This window comes from Halichoeres trimaculatus, unplaced genomic scaffold (genome assembly GCF_033239565.1).
Source record: "Halichoeres trimaculatus isolate MK-OKI-2021-1 unplaced genomic scaffold, fHalTri1.1 fHalTri1_scaffold_16, whole genome shotgun sequence".
NCBI lineage: Eukaryota > Metazoa > Chordata > Actinopteri > Labriformes > Labridae > Halichoeres > Halichoeres trimaculatus.
This window is the reverse complement of record NW_027437194.1, coordinates 32,315,236-32,324,477: the sequence shown is the minus strand read 5'-3', so window position 1 is coordinate 32,324,477 and position 9,242 is coordinate 32,315,236.

Below are 9,242 nucleotides of genomic sequence, written 5' to 3'. Positions count from 1 at the left end.
ATTGTTGGCGTGTTGGTTTTGTTTGTTTGTTTTAAGTTGTGAACTGTTCTTATGAAGCCCATCTGACATGTGTTTCCAGTAAATAAATATGTATTGTGTTTTTTTAGTTTCACAACTGTTGAGACCCAATGTCCATTGAAATGGACAATATATATATATATATATATATATATATATATATATATATATATATATATATATATATATATATATATATATATATATATATATATATATATATATATTTCAAAGACTGTTGAAAAAAACAAAAACGATTCATTCTCGTTATTGGAGGCATATAGATGGGAAAAAAGTTATTATATTTTTTACAACCTAGGAACATAATTCAGGTCTGAAGGGGTTAGTGGATATGTTGAAACAACTTTTTTACAAATTAAGTTGGACCAACACATTGCAAAAAAAGTAACAGTAATGCTGTTACTTTGTGTTAACACAACATATTCACAGTTAGTTGGTTTAACAAATTGGAGTCTTGCTAGATGGAAGCAATTTAATTAGGTGGAAAATCTTTACACAATTTTATTACGCTCATTTAACAAGGTATTTTTTTGTTCATTCAACAAGTTATTTCATTGGTCACTCAATAAGTTATTTCTTTGTTCATTCAACATATTTACAATTAGTTTGTTTAACAAATTTAGGTCTTGCTAAATGAAAGCAATTTCATCAGATTGAAACAACACAGTCAGCATTCATTGACTTTACACTGTTTGTTTTAATGGGATATAGGTTGCATAATAAAATCATGTTTATCCAATGAATTATTTCTTTGAGTGTATGTAAAGTGTATCAGTCTGGACTCCATTAAAGTATTTTCTGCTAAATAAACAATTCAAACATGAGTTGTCTGACTGAAATACACAAAGTAAAAACTGGATTGAGAATATCAGCAAAATTATTCCTTTGTGGTCAAACCCGGTTACCCAAGGTTGGATAAGAAGACATATTTGATAACAGCCGCAGACATCGCTGGTGTTTCAGTGTTAAGTGCGACCCTGTTGGTGTCTCTCAGCAGACTATCTTGGGGCAATGTCAGTCAGACTGAAATCACCTCAAGAGCTCTGAAAAAAATGTTTTGTTGAATTAACCCAATTTTATTAATTTCAGCAGTTGCACGCAATATCTTCATCTGGATCTAGATAATTTATTTGATCTTAATGTACATGCTATCTTTAAGTTATTCCAAATTAATAACATTCGTTGTAACTCAAATACACATATATTTTACTCAAATTTCTTAAGAGATCACAACTAAACCCATGTTAAATAGTTCAAGTTGGTCCAACTACTTCTATTATCAGTTGTATCAATACAGAATTTCATGTTGATATGGTCCACAAAAATACATTGGAAACCTTAACTTAAATATTGAGTTGGATTGATTAAAAAAAATTACATCACTTTAACTGATTGACAGACTTTTTTACAGTGCAGGTTACCCTCTGGCTCTGCTCTCTGATGAATAGGGCCTATTGCACATTACTGCCACCTCCTGCTCTGGAGAGGTGTTGCAGATGGGATTCCTTCCTAAACCAATTAGGTTGAGTTAATATAAAGTGATCTTGTTGTTTTAACAATTTTGCACATCATGCTGAAACAACATGTTTTGATCATGTTTAACCACTGAACATGAAATAATCAAGTAGAAGCTACATGTTTTATTAATGCTGATTGAACAAACACCAATGCTCCTTTTTTGAGTGTAGGTTTACATGTTGAAACTCTTTCTTTCATATTTTGGACCCTATAATGCATTCCTATGGGCTCCAACGTGTCATCATACACACTAATATGTGCTCGCCCGATACGTGCCCGGCGGGACATTCCAAGATCAACATGGCTGGCAACCTCAACTTCATTGTTTCATTGTAAGAATTACCCTTCAGACATTGATTTAATGTAGATAAATTGGCTATTAAGGAATTAGGTAACCTTGCAGAGCAGATGGACCTGCCTGATTCAGTTTCTGAACTCCTGCAGATCCATCTTGACAGGCTCCATTGACCAACGAATTCACTGGGCTAAATTCTAACCGGCCCAATCAGGGAAGAGAGGCGGGAGCTGCAGGAGCAGACATGACGTCAGCAGACTTTCCTACTTGTCAGCGTTCCTTTGATTCTTAAGTTAAATTTATAAAAACGGACACTGTCGTCTAACGCCTTTTTCACAGCTGTTTCTCGTGATTCAGCAGTTGTTCATCTATTGTTTCTTAGAAGCATCGGCTCACAGAAGCTACGTCATACCGTGGCTTGATGTGGATTGGTCCGTGGTGAGTGTGTTAATCAGAACGGTCGTCCAATCACCAGCTGCTGATTTTTTTTAAGGTCCTGCCTCTGAAAACAAATCTGAAGAGCCGCTACCCAGATGGACTAGTGAAATATTTCCGTGGCAGATATATGAAACTGTCTGTCTGGTGTGTCAGGTTAGGAATTAGGACCACACAGACCAAATCTGAATATCAAACAAGTGTCAACAAAAGCAGGGAACATACACTGGCTGATTTTCCCGGAGCTGGTATGAGCGGAAAACATGTTTAGCAGGGTGTGAAGTGGCAGTGAAATTATCAGGTCAGACAGCTGATTTGACAGCTCCACAGAGAGGGAGGTGTCTGGATTCCTGAGGATGCTGCAGGATAAAGATTGTTTTTCACTTGCAGCTGTTTCATCAAATCATGCCTCATGTTATCAGTATGTACCAGCAGCTGCAGAAGAGGGACATTGATCTGTTGTTCATCAAACGCGCCCTGCAAAACTTCACCTGCAGTGTTCAGGCCATCAGGTCAGATAATATAACAAATCATGGAAACAACTCATGGAACGACATGCTGGGTTTGTTTGTTTTAAAAGATTCAAATTAGAATTCAAAATAAGTGAATTTCTCTCCATTTTTGAATAAAAGACAAAAATATGTTACACTTGGGACATTTAACTGGATTTCTAGTGGTTAACCAGATACAACAAATTAATAAATGCAATATAACTATAATGTTAGCTATCTGACTTTTATATTTACCTTACCCATTGAACGGGTCAACTTAGCCATCATTGGAGCAGTTGGCCCCCCTGAGGAATTTGTCAGGAGCTGCCACTGCCACCTAACATCTTCCTCCAGTCTTGTTTCCTCAGTGAAAAGTCACAGACCTCTCTTCATGTTTTAGTCATCAAAGAGCCAAGTTTAGTTCGTCACTGTGGTAACTTTTCTGACACCTCCTGCTTAAAACTCAAAAAGTCAGAAGGAGGCCCCGCTTTCACAGTCCGTATTCATACTGAAAATCAAGATCGAGTGAGCTTTTGCCCTTCTGCTCTCATTATCAGCATAAAAAAAAGGTCCATCAACAAGATAATTTCATTATCGTCGACAAAACCATCACTGCACCACCCGGTCTTTCCTTTACAGGGTTGGACTGGGACAGTAGCCTTCAACAAAGAAAATAAACTGCCTACCGACTTACAGACCAGACTATGAGTGGTTTTAGACCCTTTTAGGGGAACTGAAGCACCCCTGAAAAAATAAAAAAAGGAACCGTAACTGGTGCATGTTCCCAGTCCATATTTTTCCATTCAAGAGGTTTTTTGTATCATTTATAATCCATCATGTTAATTTTCTATTCTAGATTATGATTTAATCAAGGTAAAACAGAATTAAAAGTTTGTTCTTAAATCCATCTATAATTTAGAAAAGGCCATGCAGCCAACCCTGCAGCCAACATGTCCTGCCATGATGCAGAGGAAATCATCTCATCTCAGTGAAACGTAGAGGCTTGGAGGAGCACAGGGAGTGACCATTCTGCTGGGGAAACAGAGCAGGTGTGTTTTTAAAGTGGTTAGAAACAGACCCAGATAAGGAGAGTCAGTCATTTTAATCACAGATACAGAAAGATCCTAACATAGTTGATACTATATCACAATTACTGATGGATTCATGTCTATATCGCTGTTTACTCCACTTTCATTTTTTTGCAACCTCCTCTCAACTGTAAAAACAAGAATCATAGTCATCATTACCATAGCGTGACATCTTTTCAAACACAGAATATTCCATCTTTCATTTCCTGTTTTTTATTTTATTTTATTTTATTTAAATTTGGTGTTCATTTATTTTTAACCGCTTAACCTTTTCAGGATGACGGGTGTCTGGAGCCTGTCCCAGCTGTCCTTGGGTGAGAGGCAGGGTACGCCCTGGATTGGTTGCCAGTCAATCACAGGGCTGACACATAGAGACAGACAACCACTCACCCACACACTCACACCTGTGAGTGATCAATTAACCTGGTGAGCGTGTTTTTGGACTGTGGGAGGAAGGAGTACCCAGAGAGAACCCACACATGCACGGGGAGAACATGCAAACTCCACACATAAAGGCCCACCGGCCAAGCTGAGAATCAAACCAGTGACATTCTTGCCATAAGGCTGCAGCGCCAACCGTTGCGTCACCATGCAGCCCTAAATTGCAGGTCATTGGTTATTTAATGGAGATGTCATATATAGTAAAATAATGTTCAGGGAGTTTGGCAGCAGGTCCAAACACTTGTTTCCATATCATAATTTCTCTCTGGGAACCAAGCCCCCCTAAAAAGACTGATCCCTGAACCACCTCTCAAGCCAATCACAAGGCAGAAAACATATCAAACAGACTCAGATGAATCAGATTCATTCTTAAATGCTGAGTGAAGAAGCTGCTCTAGTGTGTAAATATATGTTTATTGCAGTGTTTCTAAATCAGCACATCGTCAGCATAAGTCAGCGTACATCAGCGTACCGGTGGAGGAGGAAAAAGAGATAACAAGGTCCAGATCTCAAGGTGAGGGACTGCAAATGAAAACCTCAAACCGCTGTGGAGACCAGCGTCACAGCGAGTATCTGAAAAAGTTTTACTCAATGCTATCAAAATACAAAGAAAGAAAAACCAGACCCAGCATCTTCTGTTTCCTGCACTGCAGACCAGAGGCTGAGTTGAGCTGAGAGCTAATGCTCTCATTTGTTTGGATTAATTACTCTAATGTGACTGAATGAATGAGCCCATGCTTCATTGAGACCACGAGAGGCAGCAGTTTCAAGGTTCCTGGTTTTAATTAAAGTCCTGATTGGGTACTCAAAGGCACGGTCCGACACACACCAGCAGCTTCATTTCTCTAACCATCCCACCAGCCTCATATCTGAGAGGTACACAGGGAAAACCTGAGAACACCAATCAGGGAGTTTTGGACAGAAAAGTGAAACAAGGATTTAACACATGAAGATAACAGTGACTCTGCACTGATACAGATGTCCATGTGCAGTTATGTCTGTGTGTATGCAGACACATAAACGTGGACTTCCTGTCTGCACGCTCAGAGAACTCAAACAGATCAGTTGGTTGACTGTGTTTCCTGCTGGTGTTTCACATGCTTAGTAAACGTGATTAAACACACTCAGACTCATGAATCATAACTCACTTTGAGCCAGCTTTCCCCTCTCACAGACTCTTTCCCCTTCAGTAACAAGCAGAACCTGCCGGAGGCGTTTTCATGTTCCCCTCCTCAACATTCCCCAGCATCCCTCTTCATGAGCATCCTCTAACACCACCAACACGATCCGCACCAATCAAACCTGACATCAATCTGAACCCAGCCCAGGATTCATTTCCTGCAGCCCTGGTGCTGAAGCAGGATTCAGCTTCATGTGCTGAAGCTGCTTCAGACGATCACACAAAAGAAATGAAGCCAATCATTCCTTTCATTCATGACGGCCCATGAAGGCCCTCGTGCAAACCCCACAGTTGCATCAAAACATCTGATTTATCTATTTTCCTCCAGCTTCCTTCAGTCCCCACATGCAGTCCCCGAATCCATGAAGACACACATTAGAATCAGTTTGTGAGACTCCCAGAAAAGTCAGAGGTCCAGATCCTCTGACTCATTACAGCACAGAGAGGAATGATGATAGATGAGAACACACCATCACTTAGAGACTGACTGATCATCAGCACAGAGAAACAGATCAGTTTACACAGTGAGACTGGATAACAGTGCCGTTCCACTACACTGCTTTATGGAATGTTCCATCTAAATTCCTTATGTCATTCATTTTATAAAAAAATATATATATATATATATATTTTTTAACTTGCATTATTTTTTGACTCAACGAGCATCATCCAACCAAAAGTTTTGATCTTTAAAAAAAATTCCCTTTGAAGGTTTGGAAAAGCATCCTCACCACTCAGCCTCTCACCTCTCAGCAGACACTTTCACTTTGCTCCATCTCATTTCCTGTAAAAAGGCTGCAGTAAAATGTACTGTCAAACTACTTACAGTGTCATTACAATGCAGAAAAACAAACAAACAAACAAAAACAAACAAAACAAACAAAAAAACAAAACAACCCTTACATCTAAACAAGTCTTTGTCTTATTTTTGGTAGAAACTGTCTTATCATATTTAATATGAGCCACATTCAGCTGACAAGACCAGAATAACATCTTACTTCAAGATATTTGAGGACAAAATGAGGTCTAAACTGCTTATAAAGAATAAGAATAACCTGCCAGCTGGGAAATAAAATAATATTTGTCAAGGTACTTGAAGTTAGAACAATGTCTTAATACAAGAGTCCTTTTATCCCATTTTCAGATTTGTTAAACTTAGACTGATCTGGTGAATGTGGGTAGCACTAAGTCCAAAAAGATATTTCTACAAAAAGTAAGACAAACACACCCTTACATTTCAGTTTTTGCAGTGTACTATCATTAAGTGCAGCTCCATGGACAGTATCATTACTGCGTATATCATTACTGAGAGAGCAGAATGCTCTGCACAGTATGGACGCTCAAATTCTCCTCACCTGCCTGAGTCCCACACCTGCCTGAGTCCCACACCTGCCTGAGTCCCACACCTGCAGAGTCAGATGAGCGCTCAATCCTTCATTATTCCCCTGAGTATGACTACATCAGAGGAAACAGAAAGCTGCAGGCCCATGGAAACACGGTGACAATTCACCATTTCATTCATCCTCAGCCTGCAGGTTGTACGATCACTGCAGGAGGTGCAGACTTACTCATCCCTGAGTGTTCAACAGCTAAACTTTATCAGCTAACACCAGACTGACATAATCATTCCTCTGACAGCTGGGAGGACATGTGGACATGGTCCAGCTGGAGTGCTACAGTGCTGCTGTGATGGTGCAGAGGTGGTCATGACAGCAGGAGTCAATAACCAACAACTACTTTTCTGTTTTTTTTAATCGCTCATGGCTAAATGTAAGGCTGTCTTAGCTGAAGCATTGATCCATTAAGTTTCTCCACAGATGGGTCAAATTTAACCCTTAAAGGAAGACTATTTCAACATGAAAGGCTCAGTTTTTCCATAACAGCATCTGAACCCAGCAGGGACCTTTGATCTGCTTCACCCTTTTAATGAACCATGCAGAATAACTACATTAGAGTCTTTAATTGAGCAAAGCAAAGCGTGAATTCTGAAGTAGCATGGTGCCGTTTCCCTGCTTTGATGGGTGAACTGGACTGTGAGCCGGTGGTGCTGCTGGTCAGGAAACGTCAGGTCATCAGAATCCTGTGATTACGGACCCCCTGCTGAGAAAAGTCAGGGAGTATGGAGATATAAAAACATCTCTACATGGAAACCACATCTAATGAGCTCACCATGGCAGGATTTAATCTAATCTACATTTTAGAGACCCTCTGCCCTGTGCTCAGTGAACATGAACCCACTCATGGACCAAACCATGAGGACGAAAAGGAGAGGGAACAAAGATGCTGATGAAGTCAGACCTTAGACGTGTCCTTTCACTCGCACTGCTGGAAGTGTGAGGCCTGGTCACTGTGTTCATGGTGAATACACACACTGGCTCCAAGAGGTCCAATTACAGGTCCAGCTACCTGCTGGGAAACTCAGTCATGACAACCAGAATGGTACCAAGAGCCCACACAAGGTCCACTCTCTCAGCTGAGCCCACAGAGAAGGAAATGGGAATTCATGTCTGAGCTTCAGTCCTTTATTTTCTTTGAACCTGAACACAGAAAAGTCCTAAAGCAGAACAAGGAAGAAGTCAGAGAGCTCAGCAACACGTGATCCAGAACCCACCACAAGAATCAACCCAGATGAACACCCTAAGATCAAAACCAACAACAGGGTTACAAGGACGATCCTCATGAACTGGGAAACTGGACTACCACACCCCACATGAGTGGCTTGAAGATTTCTGGACCGGGTTTTAGCAGAGAGAGTGCAGCTTCAGCTGTCAGCAACTAGAACAAACACTCATGCAGTCCAATTAGAGACCACTTTAAATGAGATGACATAGATGTGTTAATTATGTACTTATAGTTATATACTATGGTCATGAACTGTCCTAATGATGGTTTCTGACAGTTTGTGTTTTATTAAAACAATAAATAAAAAACATGATCAAACAGATTCGTTGATGTGCTCAAAGTGGATACTGGTTTCTGTCTTTCGAATGACTGGTCTATGAGCGGGGCACTTAGCTTGGATCTGGCTGAGGCCAGATGCTGGGAGCAGCAGAATATTTCTCAGGAGAAGCCACATTAAAGCAGTCCAAATGTACAACATGGCACAGAAGAGATCAAATATTCAGAGTAGTCAGATCAGTCAGTGTGTCAAAGCCTTTAAAATCTGTCTCCGTAAATGTTTAAAGAGGACACACATGATAGCATGTTCCTCTGCAGAGTAACATGCCCTTAACGTGTTCAGAGTATCTTTGCACCGTGTTAAATGAACACACACTGTCAGAGCTGAAGTTCACTTCATCAGATCTGACTAAACTACAAACTTTGAGAATCTGAAGCACATGTTACACGACTGAAGGTTATTTTAATCTTCTTCTCCATGGCTGAGGTGTTCTGCTCCTCACCTGGCTTACTGCGTCACAGTATGAAAGTATTCAGTCAGATGAAACCCTATCAGCAGTGTTTCAAACTCTCACAGCGATGTTTACCTCTCTTGAAGCAGCGTTGCTGAAAATTGGAAGGGATCTGAGTCTTGGTTTGGAAACTTCTCCCTGAAGGTCTGAAATAGTTTCCCTGCAGGTTTTAGTTCCAGGGTGTTGCTCAGCTCTGACATTAAACCACATTTTACATCCTGCCTGTTCACAGCAGCTCTCAGACAGAGCCTGGTGCTCAGAGGAACCAGGACATGATGAGACGGACTCAGGGAGGAAAGCTGCTCACAGTGGACTTCAAAGGGACCACTTTGACCGTTACCCATC